The sequence below is a fragment of the Phascolarctos cinereus genome, unplaced genomic scaffold, assembly GCF_003287225.1.
Source record: "Phascolarctos cinereus isolate Bilbo 61053 unplaced genomic scaffold, phaCin_HiC Scaffold_5;HRSCAF=322, whole genome shotgun sequence".
NCBI classification, from domain to species: domain Eukaryota; kingdom Metazoa; phylum Chordata; class Mammalia; order Diprotodontia; family Phascolarctidae; genus Phascolarctos; species Phascolarctos cinereus.
The window spans coordinates 96,878,754-96,889,034 of NW_027555958.1; the positions used below are offsets into that span (position 1 = coordinate 96,878,754).

Consider the following 10,281-nt stretch of genomic DNA (forward strand, 5'->3'; position numbering starts at 1 on the left):
GGTAAAAGAGCCCAAAATATACTGAAGAAAACGACACCTTAAAAACTGAATTGGCCAAATGGAAAAGGAGTTGCAAAAGCTCTTTAAAAAAAAAATTCCTCAAAAAAAAACAAACCAAAAAAGGAGGGGGGGGGCAGCTAGGTGGCACAGTGGATAGAGCACCAGCCCTGGATTCAGGAGGACCTGAGTTCAAATCTGGCCTCAGACACATAACACTTACTAGCTGTGTGACCCTGGGCAAGTCACTTAACCCCATTGCCTAGCCTATATATATATACATATATATGTGTATATATATATACACATATGTGTATATATATATATGTGTATATAAATAAAATAAAAAAATAATTCCTTAAAAATTAGGATTGGGCAAATGGAAGGCAGTAACTCCATGAGACACCCAGAAACAATAAAACAAAGCCAAAAGAAAAGGGGGAAAATGAAGAATATGTGAAATATTTCATTGGCAAAACAATTGACCTAGGAAAGTAGAGTAAAGAGAGATAGTTTAAGAATTACTGGATTATCTAAAAGCCATGATTAAAAAAAAAGAATCTACACACCATATTTTAAGAAATTATCAAGGAAAAATTCTCCAATGTCCCAGAACCATAAAGTAAAATAGAAATTGAAAGAATCCACCGATTACCGCCAGAGATTCCAAAATGAAAACTCCCAGGAATATTATAGTCAAATTCCAAAGCTCCCAGGGTAAAGAGAAAATATTTCAAGCATCAAGAAAGAAACCATTCAAATATCATAGATCTGCAGTCCAGATAACATAAGATTTAGCAACTACCACATTAAAGGAGTGGAGGGCTTAGAATATGATATTCCAAAAGGCAAAAGAGCTGGGATTACAACCAATAATAACCTACCCAGCAAAATTGAGCATAATCTTTCAAGGGAAAAAAATGGCTATTCAATAAAAGTGTACTTCCAAGCTTTCCTGATGAAAAGACTAGAGCTGAATAGTATTTGACTTTCAAATACAAGACTCAAGAGAAGCTTAAAAAGATAAATATGAAAGAGAAGTTTAAGGGACTCAGTAAGGTTAAACTTTACCTTTCTGTGTGGGAAAGTGATACATGTATCTTCTGAGAATTTTATCATTGTTAGGGCAGTTAGAAGGATTTTACATAGAAAGAAGGTTCAAGAGTGAGTCCGTGATGTTTATGCAAAAAGAATGGATAGGTGAGAAAGAAGGATACCCTGAAATAAGAGGGAAAGGAGGAATGGGGGAAATTGTCTCACATAAAATAAATGCACAAGGAAGAGCTTTTACAGTATGGGAAAATGATGAGACCTGGGGGTGGTGGTGCAGGAAACACTTGAACTTCATTCACATCTAAATTGGTTTGAAGAGGGAAAAGTATATCTACATAGTCAGTTGATAATATAAATCTATCTTATCCAACAGGGAAGTAGAAGAGGGAGGGGAAAAGAGAAAGAGAATGGGTAGTAAAAGGAAGAGAAGATAAAAGGCAGCAGTCAGAAGAAAAACAGACTTTAGAGAAGGAATAGGATAAAAGAAGAGAGAGAAGAATAAACAGAAGAAAATAGGTTGAGTGGAAATGCAGAGTTAGTAGTTATAGCTGTAAATGTGAATGGTATGAATTCACCCATAAAACAGAGGTGAATAGCAGAATGGATTAGAAATCAGAATCCAATAACATGTTGTTTACAAAAAACATACTTGAAACAGAGAGTTAAAATAAGGGGCTGGAGCATATTCTATTACATCTCAGCTGAAGCAAAAAAAAAGGCAGGGGTTACAATCATGATTTCAGACAAAGCAAAAGCAAAAATAGAATTAATTAAAAGTGATAAGCAGGGAAACTACATCTTGCTAAAAAAGGCACCATAGAGCAAAATCAATACAGAACATGCATGCACCAAGTGGCATAGCATCCAAATTCTTAAAGGAAAAGTTAAATGAATTATAGGAGAAAATAGACAGTAAAACTCTATTAGTGAGGGTCTTCAACTTTCCCCTCTCAGAGCTAGAAAAATCTAACCATAAAATAAATAAGAGGGAAGTTAAGGAGATGAATAAAATCACAAAAATGTTAGATATGATAGACCTCTGGAGAAAACTGAATGGAACTAAAAAGGAAAGTATTTTTTCTCAGCTGTATACTACTATTCAAAATTGCGCTAGAAATGCTAGTTATAGCAATAAGAGAGGGAAAAGAAATTGGAGGAATTAGAATAGGCAATGAGGAAACAAAAATGTCACTCTTTGCAGATGATATAATAGTATACTTAGAGAATCCCATAGAATCAACTAAAAAACTAGTTGAAATAATTAACAACTTTAGAAAAATTGCAGGATACAAAAAAACTCACATAAATCAACATTTCTATATATTACCAACAAAGTCTAGCAGCAAGAAATAGAAAGAGAAATTCCATTTAAAATAAACGCAGATAATATAAAATACTTGGATGTCTGCCTGCCAAGACAAACTCAGGAACTATATGAACACAATCACAAAACACTTTTCACAGAAATAGTCAGAAATAACAGAGAACTATTCATTGCTCATGGGTAGGCCAAGACAATATATTAAAAATGACAATTCTACCTAATTTCTTTTTTATTTTTATTTATTATTTATTATTCAATTTATTTTTCTACTTTATTTATTCAGTACCATGTCAATCAAATTACCAAAAAAATTTTGTAGAGCTAGAAAAAAACACATAACAAAATTCATCTGGAAGAACAAAAGGTCAAAAATGTTAAGGGAATCAATTGAAAAAAATATTAAAGAAGGTAACCTAGTTCCAGATTTCAAACTATATTGCAAAACAGTAACCATCAAAACAATCTGATGCTGGCTAATAGAATAATGGATCACTGGAATAATTTATGTAGACGATACATAGTAACAAGTTAGCATAGTAATCTAGTGTTTGAAAAATCCAAAGATCAAAGCTTTTGGGGTAATTCAACATTTGATTTTAAAAATTGTTTGGAAAATTGGAAAGCAGTTTGGCAAAAACTAGTTATAAACCAACATCTTTTGTCCTATACCAAGATAAGGTCAAAATGGATAAATTATTTAGACATAAAGAGTGATATTGTAAGTAAATTAAGGGAGCATGGGGAAATGTATCTGTCAGATCTATAGCTAAGGAAAAGATTTATGAACAAATGAGATACAAGGGATTATAGGAAGTAAAATTGATAATTTGATTACATGAAATTAAAAAGCTTTTGCAGAAACAAAACTAATACAGTCAAAAAAGGAAACAGGAAACTGGTAAAGCCGAACCAAACTAAAAGCTGTTCCCCAGTTGATAAATGCTCAAAGGATATGAACAGGCAGTTTTCAGATGAAGAAATCAAAGCTATCCATCGTCATATAAAAAGTGCCCTAAATCACTACCAATTAGAGAGATTAAATGGGTGAGATTAAACTATCTTTTCATTTATATTCTCATTTTATAAATGAGGAAATTGGACCAGAAAGGTTAAATAATTTGCCCATGTCCCCACAACAGATATAGAATTCTAATCCAGGTCTTTCCTGACGCCAAATATACTTCTTTTTCCATCATATAAAAACTCTTCTCGGATATTAGCTTATATCTATAGAACTCTTTAAAGTTTACATATTGTTGCCCTCACAACAATCATTTGAGATAGGTAGATCAAATATTAATATTAGTACCTTTAAGATGGGAAAAATAATAATCAGAGGGGTGATATGATTTACCCATCTACACAAATTAAGAAATGCTGGCACTGGCACAGTGCTCCAACTTGAGGTTTTTTATTTTTATCACCAGGGCTCTTTCTAGTATACAACTGTGTTTGTGTACATGTGCGCTACATATGTATATGTACATATGCATATATGTGCAGGTGTGCATATACATACATATATCCCATTCCATAAGATTCTCCTTGGGAATATACATAACACCAGGGAAAACATATACACTAAAAATCCAGATTTTCCATTCCCACACTGGTCTAAAACAGAAGTCTCACCTGGCTTTCTTGTTCTCCATCCTGATCACACAGTCTGTAAGCTCTGTAGGATGAATACCTCAAAGGCTTGACTAGCTGTGCTTTTGTAGGGTAGTTGCAAGCAGCTTCAGAGGAGAAGAGAGTTGGAGCCCAATCAGAGTGATTCACAACTGCTGCCACCTTCTTGTTTCTCAAATTAATTGCCCTGCCTTCATGACTGTGATAACACTTATATAACTGAACTATAGGCTTAGCATTATGAGAGTCTTTCTGTGTTTGCATGAGGAGGGGAGAAAGGGTAAATCAGGAGGAGAATAATAAGGAGGGAAGACAGAGAAAAATAATAGGAATCCAATGCCCTAAGGATCTCACTTTTATAATTTAATTTTTATTTGGACCTACTATAGGGTCCTATTCACTGCCTCTTAAACCCTGGCACATAATAATATATACACATGGCTAACCTTTTCTCCATGCATACTCCAGAAATTTGCACTCATTTCCTAACAACCATACATCCTCCCAACATTTGCATTTGTGATAGTAATAATTGTTTCTACTTGTAAATGTATTATTTAGGGTCATTCACACACACATATATTGACAACTATCATTTTTAAACTGAAGTCTCCTTAATTTATTAAAATCTTAAGTGTCTAGTAATAAAGACAGTGTGCCCAAATTCACAATTAACTGTACCACACTCTGTATTTTATTTCTTATTTGAGTCTTACAACAACCTTATAGAGCAGTTGGTCAGGTCAGTATTTTGCTTCCATTTTATGGGTGAGGGAATTATCTGTCCCTTCCAGCTCTAATATTCAGGAAATTTACAACCCAGTTCAAAATTGTGGTTTGCATTAGAGAGAGAAGTGTCTCTCAATAAGTGTATTACTTATTTTTGATCAATGAATACACTCTGGAGAAGTGTAAGTGTTAAAAAAAAATTAACTTGTAGAAAAAACATCACAAGCAAAAAATGCTCACTGATTATTCTTTGAGTAGTGTTCAGAACTGTCCCAAAATAGCATAGAATTTTCAAAGACTATCATGACCTCAACGCTATCCTTTCAAAGTCTGTATTTGTCTACAGAATTGGTGTGACCAAAGATGAAAGAAACAAAACAATTCTTTCCACTCCAGATTTTTCAAGGCATCTTTAGAGATTTAAAGTGGTCATGTTTAGCCATCATTCATAACTGCTTCTGTGATGTTAGTATATCTCTAAATTTCCATTCTATACAACTTTGGAGGGGGGAGTGTCTTAAGATGTTTACTCCTGGCTCAGTCTTGATCAAGTCATTTAAATTCTAAAGGCTCAGTTTCCTCAATTATAAAATGAGGGCTTTGTACTTTATGACTTTTGAGGTCCCTTTCAGCTCTAATGTTCTACAATTTAAGCTTCTCTTTTGTACTCCAGTCCCTTACAATGGTTGTCAAAAAGAACTAAAGTGAATTGTCTCTAATTTCTTCCTACATGGAATTTACAACAGTCACAAGTCCTTGTGTTAACAAATCAACAAATATTTATTAAGCACCTATACAAAGACAGTATCTTTCAGTACTTGAAACTATAAAATAAATATAGAACACATAGAACTTGAAACTATAAAATAAATAAAGAACACAGACCCTGCTCCCCAAGAAGTTTATGAGTCCAAAAAATAACACACGTACAATAAATAGTATCTTCAGGGATTTGACAAATGAGGGACCTTATTGTTATGTGAACTGCTTAGTACAGTGCCTGACACATAGTAAGCTCTATATAATGTTAGCTGTGATGATGATGGTGATAATGATGGTGATGATGGTGGTGGTGCTGGTGGTGGTGAATATTCCCTCCACCAATAAGGATTACAAACTCTACATGCCTTCTCTTCCCGTGTGGATATGTTCCATGGCTTTCCGTCACTTTTTAGTACTTGGAACTATAAAATAAATACAGAACACACAGAACTTGAAACCATAAAACAAATATAGAACACAGACCCTACTCTCAAGAAGCTTATAAGTCAAAAAAAAAATAACACATGTACATAAATAGTTTCTTCAGGGATTTGATAAATGAGGGACCTTATTGTTGTGTAAACTGCTTAGTATGGTGCCTGGCACATAATAAGCTCTATATAATGTTAGCTATGATAATGATAATGGTAATGATGATGATGGTGGTGGTGGTGAACATTCCCCCCACCAGTAAGGATTACAAACTTTACATGCCTTCTCTTCCTGCATAAATATGTTCCATGGCTTTCCATAAATTTTGTAAGGAGGATCTATACAACCAGCTAGAGGCCTTCCTCTTCATCTTTTAATGTTTTGTAGATACAACAGCACCCCTAGTCTGTTCATCTGCTCTCTTTTACTGTCATTTTAGGACCATCCCACCTCTCTATACTTTTTAGAATTATCTATATCTTTGATATTGTCAACTATGACACTTCAGTATGTTGTTCTCCATCTATTTATAATCTACTTGACATCTGCTATACAACTCAGACTCACCGTGTCCAAAACAGAATTCGTCCTTCTGCCCTCCCACCCTTCAATATTCTCCCCCTTCCTTCTATGAGGTCTGAAGCAATTTTAATCAGAGATGATGATGCTCTTTGTTTCACCATCTAACAGCATCACCAGAAAATATAAGAGAAGATGGGTTTTTATACCGAGAAAGGATGGAAGGTTACAAGCATTTAGATAGTACCTACTATGTTCCAGGCACTATGCTAAGCACTTTACAGTTATCTCATTTGATCCTCACAAAAACCATGCAAGGTAGGTGCTGTTATTGTCCCCCTGTTATAAGTAAGTAAACTGAGTCAAATAAAGGTTAAGTAACTCACCAAAGGTCACATAGCTAGTATGTGTTTGAAGCCAGATTTGAACATGATAGAAATATTTTGGAGGCAAAATTGACCAGACTTAACATCTGACTAGATAGGGAAAGTGAAGAAGAAGAAAGAGGTTGTGAAACTGAGTAGTTGGAAAGACGTTAGTACCCTGGACAGAAATAAGGAAATTTGGAAGTCAGGAGGAATGTTTGAGCAATTGGGCTAGCGTATTGAATTTGGGAGTCCTATGACAAATCCAGATGGAAATATCACAAAGTATGAATGATATAGAACTATATAGAGGTCATGACATAGACAAGAGCTGAGTATAGATCTGGGAATCAACTGATTAGAGTTGCTATTTAAACCCATAAAAGCCAACTGTGTAAAACTATTGGCAAAAGCTTTCCTGTGCCCCTTCTCATATCTTTATGTAGCTCTATTGTCAATATCCCTTCTAATACAAGGACCCAGATACAATTTGGCAGAGTGCTTTTCATTAAATCTCAATCTGACTCATATCATCCACTCTGGAAAAGCCTGGAAACTGTAGTATCTCCCTCTTTTTGTTTCTTGAAAAGGCTCTCAGGTCCCCTCCAATGGCCCTGAGAGTATCAGGTAAGCAGGATACTGATGTTCATTTACTCCCACAAAAATGCAAAAAATAAAGAAAAGCTCAAGTGTGGAAATAGGTCTAGACTAGTCTTTGCTTCAGATCTCAATGTATTTCTGGGCCCTCAGAATATGCCTAGTACTTGACCTTAGGGTGGAGAAAATGCTCTGTGGTATAGATGCTACTTCACTCAGTATGAGCTCTAGCCAAGTGCATTTCTCATCCCTTCCCTAGGCACCCTCCACAACTCCAATTCCCAGAGAGTGGATTCCTAAGCTCTAACAAAAGTTCTTGTCTGGGTAAAACAAATTTCCAGTGTCAGTCATTGAATCCCTAAAGGTCAAGACATTTCTGGGGCCATGGGAAATATGTGGACTAGCTTTGTTGCTTAGGAGCAACAGAGACTGTTTAATTACTCTCTCAGTGCATTATTCAACAAAGCCTATACCAGCAAAATAACCCTGAACATGCTCCATTGTGTCAGACCAAGGGAATCCTTTGAATCTGGTACTGACACAACTGTTATCAGAAATCAAAGGGAAGGGAAGGGGAGAAATTAGTGAAAAGAATGGGCTGCCCCATTACCAGAAAGCATAGGTATCAAGGTACACCTGGTTGACTGAGTCCATGGATTTACTGGAATGATGAATGTAGTCCTAAATCTTCTGCTGCTTTTCACCAATGGATAGAGAAAGAAGTAAAAACAAAAGAAAAAAAATTTAAATGGGAACCCTGAGGGAGATGTATTCCCAGTATCTAGGCAGTATACACTGACTCCTTATAATTTGTCCAAATTGTCTCCATGTAGAATAACTGTATTGTACCCACGACCCCAAAAATGAAGATATGGAAGCTGCTGCCAAGCTTTAAGAGAAAAAAAGTTAAAGAGGCTGTGGCAAGAGCCATAAAAGGGGAAAAAAAATGTTCAGACCCAAATCTTGAGTCTGAGAAATTCAGAGTGATGAGGGAAGTTAACTACTGCAGTGACAGATTGGCTCAAATAGCCCTCAGTTTAGTGCTGAGTGCAAAAATGAGATTTAGAAATAATAGTCCCTTTTCCTCCCCTTGCCCCATCTCCTATTTCCTGGACAGGAGGGGAAAGAAGAGAAACGTTGTAAAACTGACAGTGGAGAGGAAATAGCCCCTAATAAAACTGGAGGAGGAAGTAAGAAACTTAGCAAAACACCTGATTGAGATTGTAATTAGGTTTGAGTAGAATAGTTTGGGCTTGTTTTTTTTCTTCTTTGACCTCACCAGTCAGAAAAGGAAGGAAAAACAAGATTCTTACTCCTGAACTTCGCTGTTGATTATAAATTTAATGGCTTTCTTGTAAATCAAAATGGAAGAGAAGTTGGACTTTGGTCATATATTTTTCTTGTGCTGAAAATTTGAGGGGATACCCAATATGGATTGATAAACTGGGAATTAAGAATTAAAATTATTGGGATACCAGCCTTCAAGACTGTTGTTCCTTTCTTTTGATTATGTTTGCCACTCTGATCTGTTGCTTCATCCAATCTCAAAAATGCCACAGACTTGGCATGCTTAAATTATAACTTTGAAATTAGAAAATGAGCAGTCCTAAAATTCAAAAATACTATGAAATTTGGCTTTCTGACAGAGTCCCCTTTTGATTTCTAATTAGGTCTCTTAAAAAGCAGCCGAGCCAAAGCTGAGAGAGAAAAAAACTACAAAAATTTTCAGTTCATACAGTGACAAAATTGGCCTTGAGGGCTTGACGTTTCCCAGTTGCCAAACAACATAGTATCGGAGCCCTGTAGTCTACAGTAAATGTTTTGATGTTCAGTGAGGTAGCAAAATACCAGGAAGGAGGAAAAAAATAATTTAATGAAACAATCATATAAAACAAGGGAGTATTGGATCTGGGACTCAGGGAAGACCTTGGTTCAGGCCATGTAACCAATGCTTGCAAGTCATACTACCCCAGAGAGGTCCCTGGGCCTTAGCTTCCCCACTTATCACTTATGGTTCCTACCTCACAGTGTATTCATGAGGGCTAAAATATTTTTTGTAAGAGAAATGGAAACTTTTGTCTGGCTTAGTTTTTTATATGTAATCTGATGATAATAATCATAATCATATCTACCTTCCAGAGTTGTGAGGATCAAACGAGATAATATGTGTAAAGCACTTTTCAAACCTTAAAGCATTATGTAAATGTTAGCTATAATTTTTGTTAATAATAATAATAATGAGATAATTGTTATTATCTGGTTTGCTTTCTGTTTCTCTTATTTAAAGGAGTATTTCTATAGTTATGATTGTATCAGGAGCTATGCCTTTAAGCCTATAAGATCTTACTGACCTAGTCCATGTAAAAACAATGATAAGTCAAGAGGCAATGATACTGCTACCTTAAAACCTTCTCTTAAAATTAATTCCAGAGAAGAGAGGAAATGTCTAATGCTATCTAATTTCAATTTTACCAATGATGGCACCTTGGGTCTCATGCCAAGCTTTCTGAAGCCTAGTTTTTCTTTCTACTTTTTCCACTGTTTCGTGAGGTGATGCTGTTCATAATGTTCCATGCTCTTCTTCTATTAAGTTTTGCAAATGAATTTGTGTTGTAAATTATCATGGCCTTTGGCTGTTACGTCTCTCAGTCTGGCAAGAAAATCGGAGGTTTGCTGGTTGAGGTTTTTTTGTCCTTGTCCTCCTGGTGACTGTTTTACATTAGATAAACCTCTTTAGGATATAATGATAGTTATAGTCAATATCTTTATTTTCATTCAGTTCCCATTTATAGAGCAAATAGATTGCTAGTCGTCATAATTGCATACTGTGTTCCTTATCCTTATTCCTGACTTGATATTAGTTTTTGTTTGCTC

At 35.3% G+C, this 10,281-nt stretch overlaps 1 long non-coding RNA gene across 1 annotated transcript in view; it reads right to left on the bottom strand.

Moving 5' to 3' along the window:
* The window catches only part of LOC110208659 (uncharacterized), a 29,359-nt gene extending 25,220 nt beyond the window's left edge, over positions 1 to 4,139 (bottom strand). Inside the window, exon 1 of the long non-coding RNA XR_002324588.1 lies at positions 4,007 to 4,139. This is a non-coding gene — a long non-coding RNA (uncharacterized LOC110208659). The remainder of the gene's footprint in view (positions 1 to 4,006) is intronic.
* Between the last annotated feature and the right edge of the window lie 6,142 nt (positions 4,140 to 10,281).